The sequence below is a fragment of the Neovison vison genome, chromosome X (genome assembly GCF_020171115.1).
Source record: "Neovison vison isolate M4711 chromosome X, ASM_NN_V1, whole genome shotgun sequence".
NCBI lineage: Eukaryota > Metazoa > Chordata > Mammalia > Carnivora > Mustelidae > Neogale > Neogale vison.
This window is the reverse complement of record NC_058105.1, coordinates 106472872-106490845: the sequence shown is the minus strand read 5'-3', so window position 1 is coordinate 106490845 and position 17974 is coordinate 106472872.

The window sequence follows — 17974 nt, the reverse complement described above, 5'->3', positions numbered from 1 at the left end:
TCTAGGATCATGAGCTGAGCCGAAGGCAGATGCTTAATGACTGAGCCACCCAGTTGCCCCTAGACAGTTATGTTCCTATTTGGAATCAAGAAAAGAGAAAAGGAAAAGCAGGAAGCTTTCTTATTATTCTTTTGCAAAACATTAAAATAATTGCAATTTATGAACCTAACTGACACATAATCACCCGAAGTTCTTAGTTTATACTAGGGTTCATTCTTGGTGTTGTACATTCTAGGAGTTCTAACAAATGTGAAATGACATGTATCTACTGTTACATTATCATATAGGAAAGTTTTTCACCATAAAAATCCTCCTTGTTCTGTCTGTTCATCCCTTCTCCAGTCTCTGGTAACCACTAATATTTTTGCTGTCTCCATAGTTTTGCCTTTTCCAGAATGTTACATAGTTGGAATCACACAGTATGTAACCTTGTCCAATTGGCTTCTTTCACTTAGGAATATGCATTTAGGTTTCTCCCTGTCTTTACATAGTGTTAGAGCTCATTTCTTTATAGCAAGGAGTAATTTTTTTTGTCTGAATTTTCTGCAGTTTATTTATTCATTCACCTACTGAAGGACATCTTGGTTCGTTCCAAGATTTGGTGGTTACAATAAAACTGCTATAAACAGTCACATAGGTTTTTGTGTAGGTATCTTTTCCATTCATTTGGGTAAGTATCGAGGAGAATGATTGCTGTATCATCTGGTAAAAGTGTGTTTTACTTATTTAAAAAACTGTCAAACTGTCTTCCAAAGTGGGCGCACCGTTTCGCATTCCCACCTGCAGTGACTAAGAGTTCCTGACGGTCTCCATCCTCATCAGCATTTAGTGTTGACAGTATTCTGAATTTTGGTCATTCTAATTGGTGTGTAGTTACTATTTCTTTGCTCTAATTTGCATTTCCTTCATGACCTATCAGGTTGAACATCTTTTCGTATGCTTACTTTCCATCTATGTATCGTCTTTGGTAAAGTGCCTGTTGGGGTCTTTTGACCATTCGTTAATTTGGGTTGCTTATTTTCTTATTGTTTAGTTTTAAGAGTTTGTTATGTATTTCAGATAACAACCCTTGTTTAGACATTACCCTTTATAAAGATTTTCCCCAGTCTGTGCCTTGTCTTCTTATTCTCTTGACATTATCTTTCATAGAGCAGAAGTTTTTAATTTTAATGAAGTCCAGCTCATCAATTATTCCTTTCATAAATCATGCTTTTGGTTTTGTATCTAAAAAATCATCACCTACAGGGTCACCTACATTTTCTCCTGTGTTATCTTCTAGGAGTTTTATAGTTTGCATTTTACATTTAGGTCTGTGATCATTTTGAGTTATTTTTCTGAAGGGTGTAAGGTCTGTGTCTAGATTAAAATTTTTTTTCCATGTAGATGTCCCCTTCTTCCTCCCTTTCTTCTTTCCTTTACTGACTTCATATTCTGGTTTATTTTTGCTTCCCCTCCTTACTTCTCTTCCTTTTTTTTTTCTTGTGGAAAATTTAAAATCCTGCCAACCCCCAAAATCCTCTCCACAAAATGTAGAGAAGAAAGAAAATAGATTTGCTGAAAAAACATTAAAGCAGATTACAATGTGCATCCTAGGAAATGAGATAAAAATAGAAAGACTGAAAGACATCCCACCCTTTTTATAAAGCCGAGTAATTGAAATTCTTTTGGTACAGATTCTCTGCATTAGTGGTAACTTGTCTTCTTGTAAGAGGACTTGACAGTACCCTTGCTATGTATTCTTTTATAGTTCATCCGAAGTTCACCTGGTAATTGTGGCAGCCATGTTTTTGCTAATTGCTTTTATCCAAAAGAATACAAAACTTTTTCTTATCTCTTTGAGAAGCAAATAGTTTATAGCTCAGAGAAAGGCAACTAGGCTGACTCCCAAGGTGACAGAAAAATAGGGGCACTATCATCCTTAATGTCTACTTTTCAAAGAGTTGCTTCTCAGATGCTTAAGAAAAGCATTCCTGAGTTGCAAAACTGACAGTGGGCTTACTCAGCCTTTGCAAAGACTTGACTACATATCAAAAGAAGGATTCACAAATACTCAGTTTCTCAGGGAAATGCTCTGAAGGGAGAGGAGAAAGAGGTCTCTTTCCCTTTTGGCAATAGGGAAATTCTCATTTTTAAGTTTTCCCTTAAACTTTCAACAAATGCTTGGCTCCTACTCTTTTGTAGGCACCACAGTGTGTACAGCTAGGTGACAGTGCAGGCTCTGTGCTGGAGCCGACAAACAGACAGGAATTTGTTGGCAGCGGAGGGGTGTGGGGGGGTGAGGGGTGGTGGTGGTGCATGGCTTAGGCTGAGCCTGGTGGCCAAGACAGGAGGGTGGCCATAGCAGTGTCGGTCTTTGCAGCCCCAGCTAGACTGCTTTCTTCTGCAGTGAGCTGACCTCTCAGCTTTGCCAGGGTAGAAACACAAAGAGCAAACCTGCTGTTTTCTTCGGAGATACTGGCTGAACGAAACTGTTCCCTTTGTTGAGAAACACATTGTATGGTTGAACTAAAAAGGCCTACATCTGAATGGGGTATACTCTCATTTCACTGACTTTATTTACAAGGACCTAAACGATGGCCTGGGAAGCAATGTGATAGATGAAGGAGGACCTGGATTAACCACAACTAAAGAGATGTGTGGCTTTTAACTCCACCCCAACCCATGAATCTGTTTGTTCAGTTCTTTTTTTTTCTTTTAAGACTAATTTATTTATTTCGGAGAGAAGGTGGGGGGCAAGGGAAGAAAGATTCTCAAGCAGACTTTGCGCTGAGCAGGGAGCCGGGTGTGGGGTTCAATCTCATGACCCTGAGATCACGACCTGAGCTAAAACCAAGAGGTAGATGCTTAGTCAACTGAGCGATGTGGGCGCGCCTGTTTGTTCAATTCTTTTTTTTTTTTAAAGATTTATTTATTTATTTGACAGAGAGAAATCACAAGTAGACAGAGAGGCAGGCATAGAGAGAGAGAGGAAAGCAGGCTCCCCGCTGAGCAGAGAGCCCGATGCGGGACTCGATCCCAGGACTCTGAGATCATGACCCGAGCCGTAGGCAGTGGCTCAACCCACTGAGCCACCCAGGCGCCCCTGTTTGTTCAATTCTTACCTGAGATCGTTGCATCAAACAACCTCCAGGGCTTTTCTCCATTCCCTCAGCCAGCCTGTGGTCCACAGCCTAGCTCCTCCAAAGTGTGGTCTGAGGACTGGCAGCAGCACTTGAAAGTTGTTAGAAATGCAGAATCTCAGGTCAACCACCCCAGCTCCTCTTTGTCGAAATCTGCATTTTATTTTATTTTTTTTAAAGATTTTATTTATTTATTTGACAGAGAGAGAGATCACAAGTAGGCAGAGAGGCAGGCGGGGCGGGGGGCTGTTGGAAAAGCAGGCTCCCTGCTGAGCAGGACCCTGAGATCATGACCTGAGCTGAAGGCAGAGGCTTAACCCACTGAGCCACCCAGGTGCCCCCAAATCTGCATTTTAATAAGACTTCAAATGCTTGTATGCACCTTAGAGTTTGAGGAGCACTGGTTTCCAGTGCTGGTTTTAAAAAAAAAAAAAAGAATGACAAAAGTGGTCCCAAATGTGGAGAAATTTCTGTAACAATGCCTGAGAGGGGAAAAGAAGAGTAAAAGTAATCCCAAGCAGTTGAGGAGAGAATTGATACAGAGTGAGCAGTGGCTGGAGAAAGGAGTAGAGCAGAGCCTTGCCAACTTCCGGGCCTAAACAACAACAACAAAACAAAACAAACAAACAAAAACAAGGGAAAATGTGAGGTGGAGAAAGAAAGAAAATGAAAGCCACTTCTCTCCAAGACTAAAACTTTCGAAAGTGTTTCAGCCCCAGAAAAATGCTTAATTATACTGAAAATCATGAGGATTCTCATCCAAGGTTCCTGCTCCCTTCAGATAAAATGGTTGATTTCCTAGAGAAATGAAGATTACCAACCCTGACTGAAGAAGGCAGAGATAGAATGGATAAATAGCTCTAAAGTATTAAGAAAATTATACAAATAGTCACCCTTCTAAAGGTAGCAGGCCCAGTTACTTTTCATGGATCATTTCTACCAAACTCATAAAAAACACAAAGTATCAAATTTTTGAGAGCCTAAGGAATGATGAAAAACTTGCCAATATATTCTACCAAACTAGCATAGCCCTGATCTCCAAATTTTATAAAACCTTATAAGCTCATCTCATGAAAATAAATGTGGAAATCCTAAATAAAATTTTTGCAAAAAAATAATTACTAACGAATAGGAATATTAAAGACTCAGGGCACCTGGGTGGCTCAGTCTGTTAAGCATCTGTCTTCAGACCGGTCATCATCCTGGAGTCCTGGGATCTGGGCCCCTCACCTTGCTTGTGCTCTCTCGCCCACACACACTCACTCACTCACTCTCTCTCTCTCTCTCTCAAACAAATAAATAAATAAATATTCCTTTAAAAAAGATTTAAAGATTCATTCCAGGAATGCAAGGATGATTCATATTAAGAACTATATTAATATAATTAATCACATTAACAGAATAGAGAAAAAAAATCACATTGCTTCTGTTAGATACTAAATTATTTGATGAAATGCAAAAACTATTCCTAATAAAAACTCTTAGTAATCCTAATAGTATAAGTTTTTTAACTTGAGAACACCTACCAGAAATGTATAGCAGTTACCAGGGTCACTTGGACAGCGTTCTCCTTATTGGTAGGAACAAGACGAGAACGCTCATTATCTCTACAGCCATGTTCTGGAAAGCTTAGCCAATGTAACAGGACATAAAAATGTAAGAAGACCCAAAAAATATTAGAGAGGAAAAGACAAATATGGTAATTTACAGACAATATGGATCTAAGAGAACCTACCACAAAAATTATGAAACTCACTAGGAGACTCATAAAGGTGGCCCCATCCACAATAACAATACCTAAATTCTTGAAGCTTTGCTATACGTCAGAAGTAACCACTTTAAAATGCAAGGAACCCATTCCACCTATCAATAAATATTTCTTGGATGCAACAGAAATTGTTTTGAAAAGAATAACCCACTCACAGTAGCAACAAAAATGAGTTTTAAAAAATCTCCTGTGAAAAAGTTTAAACAGAACTGTGTAAGGAAGATCTAGTTTAGGAAAGAGTACTGAAGGCCATAAAAGAAAATCTGAGAGTCATACTGGGATGCCCGGGTGGTTCAGTCGGCTAAGCATCTCACTCTTGACTTTGGCTCAGGTCGTGATCTCAGGGTCCTGAGATGGAGCCTCAGGCTCCACTCACAGCGGGGAGTCAGCTTCTCTCCCTCTGCCCCTCCCCCACTCACATACATGGTCTGTCTCTCTCTTTCTCTATCAAAAAAAAAAAAACTTTTAAAAAAAGTCATACTGTGATGATGGATTTAGGTATGAATATTAAAAGTATATAAAATTGCACAGAGAACAAATGGTGGTTGCCATAGGCAGAGGGTGGAGGGTGGGAGAAATGGGGAAAGGTTATCAAAAGTATAAAATTCCAGTTGTAAATAAGTCCTGGGAATATGATGTACAGCATGGTGACTCTTGCTGATAATTCTGTATTATATATTTGAGAGCTGCTGGAAGAGTAGATCTTAAAAGTTCTCATCATAAGAAAAAATTGTAACTGTGTGTGGTGATGGATGTTAAGTAGACTTACTATGGTGAGCATTTCACAGTATATACAAATATCAAATCATTATGTTGTATATCTGAAACTAATAGAATATTATATGTCAATCTTGGAACACTGAAAAAATAAAATTAAATTTAAAAAATTTTTCAAACATACATCCAAAATATATCAAATTTAATTCATGGATTCAGTACCAAACAAAAATCTTAAAAAGATATTTAATAATGCATAAGAAACTGACTTTCATGTTCTTTTGAATAGTTGAAAACATAATGGCCAAAGGATATTTGGGGGAAAAAATGAGGGCGGAATTTATCTTACCAGATTTAAAATATTCTTCTACTTCTGATTTCCCCTTCCCTCAGCTCCTGGCAACCACCCTCCCACTCTGAGTCTGTGAATTTAACTATTTTAGGTACCCCGTATAAGTGGAATTATGTAGTATTTGTCTCTCTGTGACTAGCATATTTCACTTACTATAATGTCCTCAAGGATCATCCCTGGTGTCACACTTTGCAGAATTTCTGTAGTTTATAAGACTGAGTAGTATTCTTTTCTGTGTTCATGTCGCATTTTTCCAGGCCTTTAATATTCCAAAGTTGTCCACTCATTAATAATCACACTAATGATCATAATGTGATATTATGTACTTTTGGTGTGTCACACGAATATTTCTGTTAATTTTTAAATGAACTTTTTGTGGACTATCTTTGACATATAACTATAAATTTAAGGTGTACAGTGTGTTCCTCTGATACATTTTTATATTGTAATATGATTGCCATTTTTGCAATATTATCACATTGCATAATTATAATACAATGTTTTTGTCTGTACTCATTCTACTTACCACATTTCTTTATGCATTCATCTGTCAGTGGACTTTTTGTTTGATATGTTGGCTATTGTGAGTAATACACTGCTGCAGTGGACATGGGAGTGTAGCTTTCTCTCTGAGATCCTAATATCAGTTCTTTTGGATAAATACCCTGAAGTGGGATTGCGGAATCATATTTTCCAGTGGATATATCTCATGTCAGGTGTTCTTATACAATACATCACCACACACTCTCTCTTGGCTTTATATGTTCCAGGTGTCTTAGGTTTGTGCTCCTGCCTCATTCCTGACGGTGATTCCTTTTTGCATCTGCCTATTTCTATGCCACTGTCTTACATATAGGGAATATTCTGAGATCCTATACCACTCTAGAGAAATCAGCTTCTGTACTCCACTCAAGACCATGGGCTCTGCTGTCACACTACCACAGAATGGCACAGGGAATGTTATGAACCTGTCATAAGCCTAGTGAATGGACAAAGAATGGAGACTGCTCTTTAGTCTCCCTTCCCCCAACCCTCACCTAAAAAACAGAGGCTTCTACGCACTACTGCCTCTGAATCAGGAGCTTGGTTGAGGGTTGGGGTGGGAGATGAGGGCTCAGGACCCTTTCTCACATCTTACTAGCATATAAGCTTTTATCACTTCCTCTGAGGTTCTGCTCTGCCCTCAGCCTAGATAGTCTAAGGTATGCTTGGGTCAAAGAAGATTTGCTGTGAGCTGTTGTCTTTCGTTTTTGCTAAAATTAGCCTTCTGGAATTTGAAGAACAAAACCCTGAACTTTTTCTTAAAGAGTCTTACCTTTTATGAGACAGTATATCTAGCAGAATGAAAGGAAAGGTGGGGCCCACCAGAGATACCAAGACTGTGAAAGGTAGAATTAAATGGGGTCACTTATGTCAAGGGGTTTTAAAATGGAGGGGGGGTCTTATGCGTGTCCTTACCAGGTGGATCCATGAACTTTTGAATTGGGCCAAACCACAAATACTCCAAGGACTTTGCACAAACACCTGCAGCTTACTATAGTAAAAGACATTTGCTTAGTGATGGTCTTAGCAACCAGTTCGTTTAGCCAAGATTATTTCTCAGCTGCCACAATCAAAATGCTTTGTAACCAACATATGCAAACATTCCCTTTTTATCTTCAAGAACCCCTGAACTTTGCTCTCTGTGGGATACCTAGTGGGTTATTGCCCAAATCTGTGTACCCCAAATTGCACATTTCACCCCAAATAAATACTTTGCTTAATTACTGCCTTCTGACAATTTTAGGCTGACATGACCAAAAAAGATCTGCTAATTTATCTATTTGTAAAAAAATTTCTATCTCACTCTGTTTTGAATGTGCATATTTGTAACTTCTAGAAAAAGCTTTCGGTTATACTTCAAATCAGGCAGCAAGTTCATTTCCAGACAAAGAGTTATTGATGAGTGGAGACTTTCATTTTTACTCATTCTTCTGAGTTCTTCAAATGCTTCAGGGCCATGAGTCTCAGTTTTTAGCTTGAATCACAATCACTCCGAGGTCTTGTTAAAGCTGATTGCTGGGCACCAACCAGTAATTTGCATTTCTAACAAATTCCCAAGTGATGTCAATACTGTTGGTCTGGGGACCACACTTTGAAAACCATTGCTTTACAGCATACTTAAAGTACTTTTATTTTTTAAATTATCTTTTAGAGCCGGGGTGGGGGAAGGGCAGAGGGAGAGGAAAACGGGGAATCTTAAGGCCCAATGCAGGGCTCAGTCTTACAATCCTGAGATCATGTATTATTGGAGTCGAAATCAAGAGTCCAACACTGAGCCACCCATTAGTAATTATAAATTATATACAAATGAAAGATTAAAGTCTATGATTCTTAAGGAGTTCTCATTGGGACGACACTAAGAAAGACCGCTTCCCTAATGCAATACAGTCGTCTCCCCCTTATCCACAGCTTCTCTTCTTGGTGTTTCAGGTCCCCCAGGGTCAAGCACAGACCTGAAGCAAGTGATCATGCTAACAAGTCGTCAGAAAGTCTTCAGTAGCCTCGTGTCACAATGCCTGCACCATTGGGCTCACTTCACCCCACCACATAGGCGTTTTGCCATCTCACATCAGAAGAATAAGAACAGTGAGTATTGTACGTTAGGATATTTTGAGAAAAAGAGACACATTAGCATAACTTTTGCTACATTGTTAAAATTGTTCTATTTTATTATTAGTTGCTAATCTCCTACTGTGCCTGATCTATCAATTAAACCTTGTCATAGGTATGCACGGGAAGGGAAAAACAAAGTATACACAGGGTTTGGAACTGTCTAGGGTTTCAGGCACCCACTGTGGGTCCCCCATGGATAACAGCGGACTACTGTAATTGTACCCATGGCTGCAGAGGGAATGGTCATGTGTCCTGCCCCTGTTCTCCCCAGCAGCCCACGTTTAAGCTTAAAAGAGCCTCCAGCATCTGGAAGGGCCTTATCACTGGCCAGAGTGATTGAAATTCACTCTGCTTAAATTGTTTCTTTTCTGTTTTAAAAAAATTTCCTCTCAGGGCACCTGGGTGGCTCAGTGGGTTAAAGCATCTGCCTTCAGCTCAGGTCATGATCCCAGGGTCCTGGGATTGAGCCCCGAATCGGGCTCTCTGCTCAGCAGGGAACCTGCTTCCTCCCCTCTCTCTCTCTCTGCGTGCCTTTCTGCCTATTTGTGATCTCTGTCTGTCAAATAAATAAAATCTTAAAAAAAATTTTCCTCTCCGTGTCTTTTCAAAAGAAACCAAACCGTGTTGAGGCAGCGAGGCTTTAAAACTTAAGAAAATTGCTGAATAGATAGATTCCTTGCATTCCCTGGTCAGTTCCGTCAGTGTGATCGGTTTGCTCTGGATATTTCAAGAATTCTTACCAGTTTTCTTTCCTTTTTGAGGGTAGCGAGGGAGGGAGTCTGAGTCTCCTAGCTGGTATAATTATAGAATGTCTTTCTAGAACTTTCCAGTGTCTTTTGCAGGTGGCAATACTTTTGTGCCTCAAATTTTAGTTTCCTGCATTGGGCCTATAAAATAATGTGTGTAGTTTGTGGTTTTTTTTTTGTTGTTGTTGTTGTTGTTGTTGAAAAGTTCTCCCTAGAGACCTGGCCTGGTTTCTACCCTTTATGACTTTCTCATCTGCCTTTTGTGTCTCTCTACATTGCTGGATTTGGCTATATCTCTTGTATTTCCTGGGTTTTTTTTTTTTTTTACTATTCTGGCAGATAGAATCTTCTTTTGGAGGGGAATTGCTTCTGTGGATTAATGCTTTTACCTGCTATTTTCTCTTGGCTCAGTGAATCTAGCCAGTAAACTCATTCTTTTCACACAATTTTATTTGCTTACATAGCCAACTGAGTATTCCAAGTATATGGAATATATTCATACCAATTTCTTCTTAAGCTTCTCTTCTAGCATGACTGGGACTTTCTGTCACAGGTATTTTCTTTCCATATTAGCTTTCATTTCTGCTTTGTCTGTTCTACTTTTGGGTTTGTGTGTGCGGCAAATGCCTCAGGCCTATCTCTGCTTTCTTGCTTGTTTTGCAGCAAAAGTGAATAACAACCTTAGAGTGATGGAGTCTCAATGTGAATGTATTTTAATTAAGAGTTCATATGTAGGCTGATGAGAATGTCTAATTTAGACTGGCTTCTACAAACTCTTTTATTTTAATCATGGATGGAGAGTGGCGTGTTGTTTCAAGCTGCTGCAGATGTACTCTTTGGAAGAAAATTAATAGAGAACCAAGAGAACTTATTATTTTAAAGCAGGGCTTTGCACTAGCCTATCTTAACCCTTTCAAAACTGCTTTTCAGGCCTAGAATTATTCCTTATAGGTATATACCCAACAGAAAGGCACACATGTATTCACCAAAAGATGTGTGCTAGAATGTTCAGAGTAGTGATATTTGTTATAATCCAAAGCCAGGACCTGTCCAACTGCTCATCAACAATAGAATGCATAAATGTAGTACTGTTGTATAATGGAATATCACATGACAATTCCAATAAACCATGGAAAATATTTGCACTGGTACAGAGAAATCTTACCATCATAATGTTGACTAGAAGAAACCAGTCATGAAGGAAACCAGTCATGAAAGAGTATATATTTTATGGTGCCATTGAAATTAATTTCAAAAACAGGCACAGCTAATCTGTGGACAGTGGTTACCCGTCAGTAGTGGTTACCCTTGGGAAGTGGTTTAGTGACTGGAAGGAGAGAACAAGGGCGTCTTCTGGGAGCTGGAAACCAGGCTTTTGTCGATCTGGGCGCTGTTGACATGGTTGCACTGTTTTGAAAGTTTATCAAATTGTATAATTCTGATACAGGCACTTTCCAGTTTACCTATTATATATCAAATAAGAGTTAAAAAGGATATAAAAAAACTTCATTCTACGGTATTCATCATCTGTCCTTTTTACCTATTTCTTCCCCAAACCCATTCTGTTTTCCTCTATTTAGGGGACAATGTCTCACATTTCTGTACATCTTCTGAGAAAGTCATTGTTGGGGGGTTTGTAGAGTCAACTATCTTAGATGAGAGAGATGGTATCTCTCCTTAGGGAATAAGGAAGCTTCCTGTGCTGTTAAAAATAGTAAAGATGCGGTATCTGGGTGGCTCAGTGGGTGAAGCCTCTGCCTTCGGCTCAGGTCATGATCTCCGTGTCCTGGGATCGAGCCCCACCTTGGGCTCCTTGCTTAGCGGGGAGCCTGCTTCCCCCTCTCCCTCTGCCTGTCTCTCTGCCTATTTGTGATCTCTGTCTGTCAAATAAATAAATAAAATCTTTAAAAAAATAGTAATGGTAAGGTCTTCCTCGGGGCAAAGTTTGGGCAGGCTTGCTCTCAACTGTCTTCATCTTTTTTAAAATTATTTTTTTGTGTTCAGTTAGGCAGCATATAGTACATCGTGAGTTTTTGATGGAGCGTTCGACGATTCATTAGTTGGGTATAACACCCAGTGCTCATCACCACAGTGCCCACCTTTATGCCCTCTTTCAAAGCTCGGGAGTTGCTAAGCCTAAGGGGTCTCAGGGCAAACAGGGGTCCCACCAACACTGCTCCACATTGCCCTCAGGAGGCTGGGGAAGGAGCAGGAGGAACTCGCACAAATGACATGCTTAGGCCGCCTGCTGTGCCGGGACAGAGTCCTTTGTTCCTGATTCAGGAGTCTCCTGTCTTGCCAACATCCACAGAACTGCGGTAGGCTGTCCTGTTAGTTCACGTGCAGGGTAAAATCTCAGTCCCTTTAAAGTCCTTGACCCTCCTCTAGCCCAGCAAGCCATGTTGGGTTAAGTGGCTGTCATTTTGCACTGTTCTTTGGGCCTGATCATCACAATAAATCAATGACTTGTAATAATCACCATATTTGGCAGAACAACAAGAGTTAATGTTTACTAAGCACATACTTTGTGTGAGATGCCATGGTAAAAGGTTACATACGTGCACTGATACTTGCTCTCGATGGTCCAGAAAATAGGTTTTCTTTTTCTTTTTCTTTTTTCCAATGAGGACAGAGGTTAAAATGTCCACGAATAGGCAAGTTAAAAAGAAACTCTTGGTTGAAACCATTTGTGGAAGCATCACAGCTTCGCTGCAAAGGAAACCAGCACTCCTACCAGCATGGGGGTATCTGCTCTACCACAAGACGCTGGTTGTGGAAAATGTTCATTTGTAGAAAGAGTCATCTCTGATAGCTTATTAGGCCCCAGAATGTTCAATCGAAAGGATGGTATGGTCCAGAGTCTAGTATTTACATTATAATTTCTTTCTGTTTTAGGGTCCATGTAGAAACAGATTAGACTACAGAGGCAATAATGTGCAACCGGAAGTCCTCCAAGCAGAGCAAGATCTTAATCCTTGTCACTCCTCCTTTTTAGCACCTGATATTTTCCTGTCAACAGGATTTGAAGAATGTGTTTTTCTTCGTAAAGAAAAAAACCCCAAGTGTTCTAAAAGTAATTCTTCCATTTGTCAGTTTAGCTTCTTTTCAACAAGAAACCTGCAAGTCAATACAAAGCAAGGGAAAATGGGTATTTGGTTGACTCCTAATACGCTCGTAATTAGTTGATGTTAGATTTTGTTCTTCTTAGATGAAGATTTATCGAAGTAGCTTAAAAATTCTCTCTGTGACAGAAGAATTAAGCAAATGAAAACTTAAAATACATTTTCAGTGGTCGGGGAAGGACTTTGTAATAAGGATTACACATACCTCAGCTGGGAACAGCTAAGACGCAATCTACCCCCAGGTCTGATTTTTGTGTATAAGGTATATGTTCCAACACAAGTGTAACAGTGTATACTGCATTTCTCAGAAATTGCAGGCCAGAAAAATATACTTACTGGGAGTGAGGAACACATGCTGAGGGGCCAAAGCTCCTTTTTCATATAAAATAGAACAATAAGGGAGGTCCAGGTGGCAGCAGGATTCTCTCTCACACCTCTCCCCAGGCCCTACAGCTTGCCAGATTCAGTTAGTTCAGAGAAACCAGGCAGTTCAGGCTACGTAGAGAATCATGGAAACAAGACACATTTTCAGGATGCAACCTGCCTTCATGGCAGCTGATGAAAGGGACGGCACAGTGAAAACCAGCTGTGTGTGAATGCCGCCTCTCCCCTTCTTGCCTACAGGGACCCCTGTAATTAGGTGAGCAGAATAACCATACTCCTAAGCCAGTGAAAATAAGAAGGGAAAATGGCAGAACATCAGAACAAAAACAAAAAAAGCAATAATAATTTTTTATTATATTTTAATTCTTTCTTAGTTTAGAGAGTGTAGCGTACTCACTGAAAAGTGTGCAGAACGAGGATGTTGTCCAAACACTGATCATAAAACAAACCTCCATGTAACTGTCTCCTGAGTCCAAGACATGGAACATTGCTGGATCCCAGAAATCGCCCTCATTCTCGTTCCCTGGAGTTGGCTTGCTTTCTCTCAGAGAGAACAAACACCTGTCCTGTATGGTAATTACTTCCTTGTAGTCCATCATAGTTTGGGAGTCTGTTAATAAGAGTTCCTAAACACTGTAGCACAGTTTGAAAGTTTTTTTTCCCACTCGAATTATATGGCATTTATTTCATGCTCAGCATTATGTCTGTGAGGGTCATCCATGTTGGGGTGTGTAGCTGTGGTTTTTTTTTTGTTTTTTATTTTTTTTTTATTTCAAGGAGTTGAATTGCTGGGTCATGGATGTACAAACATGCACCCTCACCCTGAGTGGACAGCGCCGGCCTGTTTTCTCTAGTGTCTGTTGTCATTTGATCCCCAGCAGCACTGGAGAGCCCGAGTGTCAGCACACCCTCTTCTTCTCTTGGTGATACCAGCCTTTTTCATTTTAGCCATTCTGGTGGGTGACCAGTGATACTGCATCATGTATCCATTACAGTCCCCTGATGATTAGTGAGTCTTAATTTGTTTTATATTTGTATTGACTATTATGTAATCCTGTTTTGTGAAGGACCCACTCAGTTATCTCACTCATTTTTCTATTTTCTCTCTCTTTTTCTTCATGATCTGTAGTGATTTTTAAACTACATTCAAGATAAGAGTTTTTGTCCCTTATATGTAGTGGAAATATTTTCTACCACTACTTTGATTGCCTTTCTACCATCTTAACGCTCTGGGGAAACCTAGCCACCATGAAAGATACCCGAGTATCCTAAGACTTCCATGTGGTGAAGGACTCCAAGTAACCCCATGAAAAGACTATATGGACAGATGTTTGACTACTCTCAGCCATCCCAGTGCAGACAGCAAACATGTGAATGAAGAAGCTATCTTAAATATTCCAGCTCCAGCAGATGTGATGTGAACCAGAATAAGGAAGCACAGCCAGCAGCCGCAACAGAGACCTCAGACATAGGGCCTAAAATGAGCCATTGCTGGCATCTCTAACCATTCAAACCACCCAGCTAGGATCCCAGTCACCGTAGAATGAAAACTACATCAGAAACTAATGATGTACTGTATGGTGACTAACATAACATGATTAAAAAAAAAAAAGAAAACTACTTGTCCTTGCCCGAATTCCTGACCCCTGAGATCTATAATAAATGTCTGACGCTGCTAAGTTTGGAGTGGGTTATTTGGCAATGCCCGCTAACTAGAAGAGGAGGTTTCATGGGGACTGATATGGAGCAAGGTTCTAAAGAACTAGAATAAGTGCAGGAAAAGAAGAGTTCTGGGGGAGAAAAATGAAGAGTAAACCTAGAGTCGTTTGGTGTCAGTGAGGTGACAATAGCAACAAGACAGAAAGATCGTTTTGGCATAAATGTAGGGAGAGCTTCTTTGCCCTTTACTGGCTGGACAGAGAAAACAGACAGCAACTGTGTTAGCATAATAGTACATTAAAATGAAGCTATGATAATCATCTGTCATGGTGAGGAAAATATGATAGGGAACACCTGGGCGGTGCAGTTGATTGAGTGTCCAACTCTTGGACTCCGCTCAGGTCGTGATCTCGGGGTCATGAGATTGAGCCCTGCATCAGGATTCATGCTCAACACAGAGTCTGCTTGAAATTCTCACTGCCTCTCGCTCTGCCCGTCCCCCCAACCACGTTCCTCTTCCTCTCTCAAACAGCTAAAATAAATCTTTAAAAAAGTATGATAGAACTTAATGGCTGTTTCACTCTGATGAGTCTAAAAGTCACAACTCCTGGGATGGACCCAAAGCTCTGATCGAAACCATCTTTAGAAAGGGAAAAAGGAGAGATAGCAGAGAGTATGACCTCCTAGATGTTTATCCGAGATATACCTAGTATGTATTAAATGGGTGACTCCATGGGAAAAGACTTTTGCTTGTTTTTATTCTACTAATAGCTTCTGAACTCAGTGTATATCCATTACCAGCAGTAAATAGTGAGACTTCTCTCTGGAAATAAGCTTTACCTGGGAGCTCTGCAAGATTTACTGAGTTTATTTATAGAGATGTATTAAGTTAGCTAGTAAGAAACATCAAATTATGCAAGACCTTGAAACCACGGAACAGGTGTTGGGATGTAATTTTGGAAGCAGATGAGAGCTTCTAGTTTGTTGAAGGGCTTTTAAGTATCTACTACAAACATAATCCCCATATGCCTTTGACCAGGGAAGGGAGAAAAAACTGCAGATGGGTTTCTGGATTGTAGAGCTGGGTAAGAAGGTGCACTGGTGAAGTGGGCACCAGAGCAAGGCCAAGAACAGCATAAAGAGACAATGACAGTAGGACAAAGTTGCTGCTTTTCTGTGTCTCATTCCTTTCATTTCCAAAATTGTCTTTGAAGCCATAAGTGGAATGAGCTGGCGATTTGAAGGAAAGTGTATGATAACTACATGCCCAAACTGTGAGTAACAGCACAAAAAAATCGAGGAGACCAAACTAGATGGTACATATTGACTTTCATTGTCAACATCTTGTCTGATAGCTTATCTCATAATTCTGGCATTTTGAACTGCAGTAAATAAAAACTTTCTGTACCGAGAAGACTGTATTTTTATTTGTAGTGATACATAACTTCAGGTATCTTTAGAGGAAAGAAGAACATACTGGAGTTCAATAATAAAATGTTTACTATAGCACCGAATGTGAAAATGCCTCAGCAGTAGTTTTAAAAAATGCATGACGAGAATGCATAGCCCTTCAGTGCACTGATAATAAATAAATAAACTAAGCCCAGAGGCAGAAAAGCCCAACTGGATTCTGTAGTCAAGATATGACCAGAAATAATGATTCATAGAATGAAAGTTAGATTCGAGGTTGTGTATCTATTTCCTCCTCTGAAATCTTCAGTCCTTTCCCTGGTCACATTAGTACTTTGATGCTGATACAGAAAAAAATAAACATTTTAAATATTTCTTTGCTAATTCTTTATTGTGCTAAATAGTAGATTTCGTGTATAAATGGTAGATTTTGAGCTGTTATTCTAGCTAATTTTTAGCATCAGGAAATTCTGGAGTTTCTGAAATCTGTTTACTTTCTTTAAATGTGAAAATAATTAGTATTTCTGAAAATGCACACCATTTCTGATGTCAGTACTAATATGTTATAATATGTAGAAGGTTTTGAAAGTCATAATTCGTGACATTAAAATAGTCACATTGTAAAAGAATAGTAGTTTTGATGTCATTGATGATAATAGCGTCACATATTCTGGGACGCCTGGGTGACTCAGTCGGTTAAGTGACTATCTTGGGCTCAGGTCATGATCCCAGGGTCCTGGGCTTGAGTCCCACACTGGGCTCCTTGCTCAGCAGGGAGCCTGCTTCTCCCTCTGCCTCTGCCTGCCACTCCCCCTGCTTGTGCTTGCTTGCTCTCTCTCTCTGGCAAATAAATAAATAAAATATTTTTAAAAAAAGAACTTTAAAAAAATAAAAGTCACATATTCCTAGATGTTATTACAAAGAAAAATTGTCATTTCTTCTACTGAAAAAGGAAAACCAAAATTTTCCCTGGTCATGGTCTTTTAACATAGGCTGTATTCTTTTAATAGTCTGTCAGTCCATATTTATTGAGACCCACTGCATGCAGAATTCATTTCTTGCTGTTTTGGACAATTCTGAGAAGTAGTAGTGAAGTTTCTGCACAGGAAGAATTTATCTTCGAATGGGAGAAAGAATAATTTCATGTACTTAACATGTATATGAAAGTGTGTGTGTATTAAATTAGGTACATATCACATTGTACATTTCTTACCCACACGTCCACTTTTTCAGTGATTCTGTAGGGAAATGGCAAAGTATGTGTAGGCCAAGGGCCAGATCCAGCCGGCAGTCTGTTTTTGTGTGGCCCTTGGGCTAAGAATGTTTTTATAAAATATTTTTAAGGGTTATAAAAAATAGAAACAAAGAACATGCAAGACATACACTATGTGTCCCACAAAGCCTGCAATATTTACTCTAGCCCTTTTCAGAAAAAAATTCATTGGCCCTTGATTTAGACTAACCTATGAAACTATGAAGTTTTCCTAAATTAGGGAGACCAGAATTCTCTGGAATTAGTGTGAGAACAAGCTCCGAATAATCTGTAACCCCACCAGATAAAACTTGAATAAAGATTACCTCCTATTTGTACTGCACTGGCCTCCGGAGCCCTTCCGGTATGAGAGGCAGAAGGGTGTACCAAGGTCATATTTATTGCTACAGGAAGCTTTCTGTGCTGATTCCTCATGCAGGTGTGTGACTGTCATCTCTTGGTAGTGCAGACTGTCCAAATGAGTAACTGCAGGTCTCTACTCTCTCTTCTGTCACTCAGTGCATTTCCACTGTTTGCATTCTGTTTATAAAATGTGCCCATAAAGACCTTGGGCGCTCACTCAGCGACAGTTTAACTTTCTATACTCGATTCCGTGGCTAATTGTGACATTCTTGCTGACTGAAGTTGCCACTGGATGTGACAGAAAAGACCTTGTATTTTCCCCAACATTTCTTTGGTTTTTCCACCAGAAAGCGGCCTTTTGATTCAGAGCTGCAGCTGGAATTTGCAGTGTGTGACTCAGCCGTTTGGTTTATGTTCTTGCCAGTGC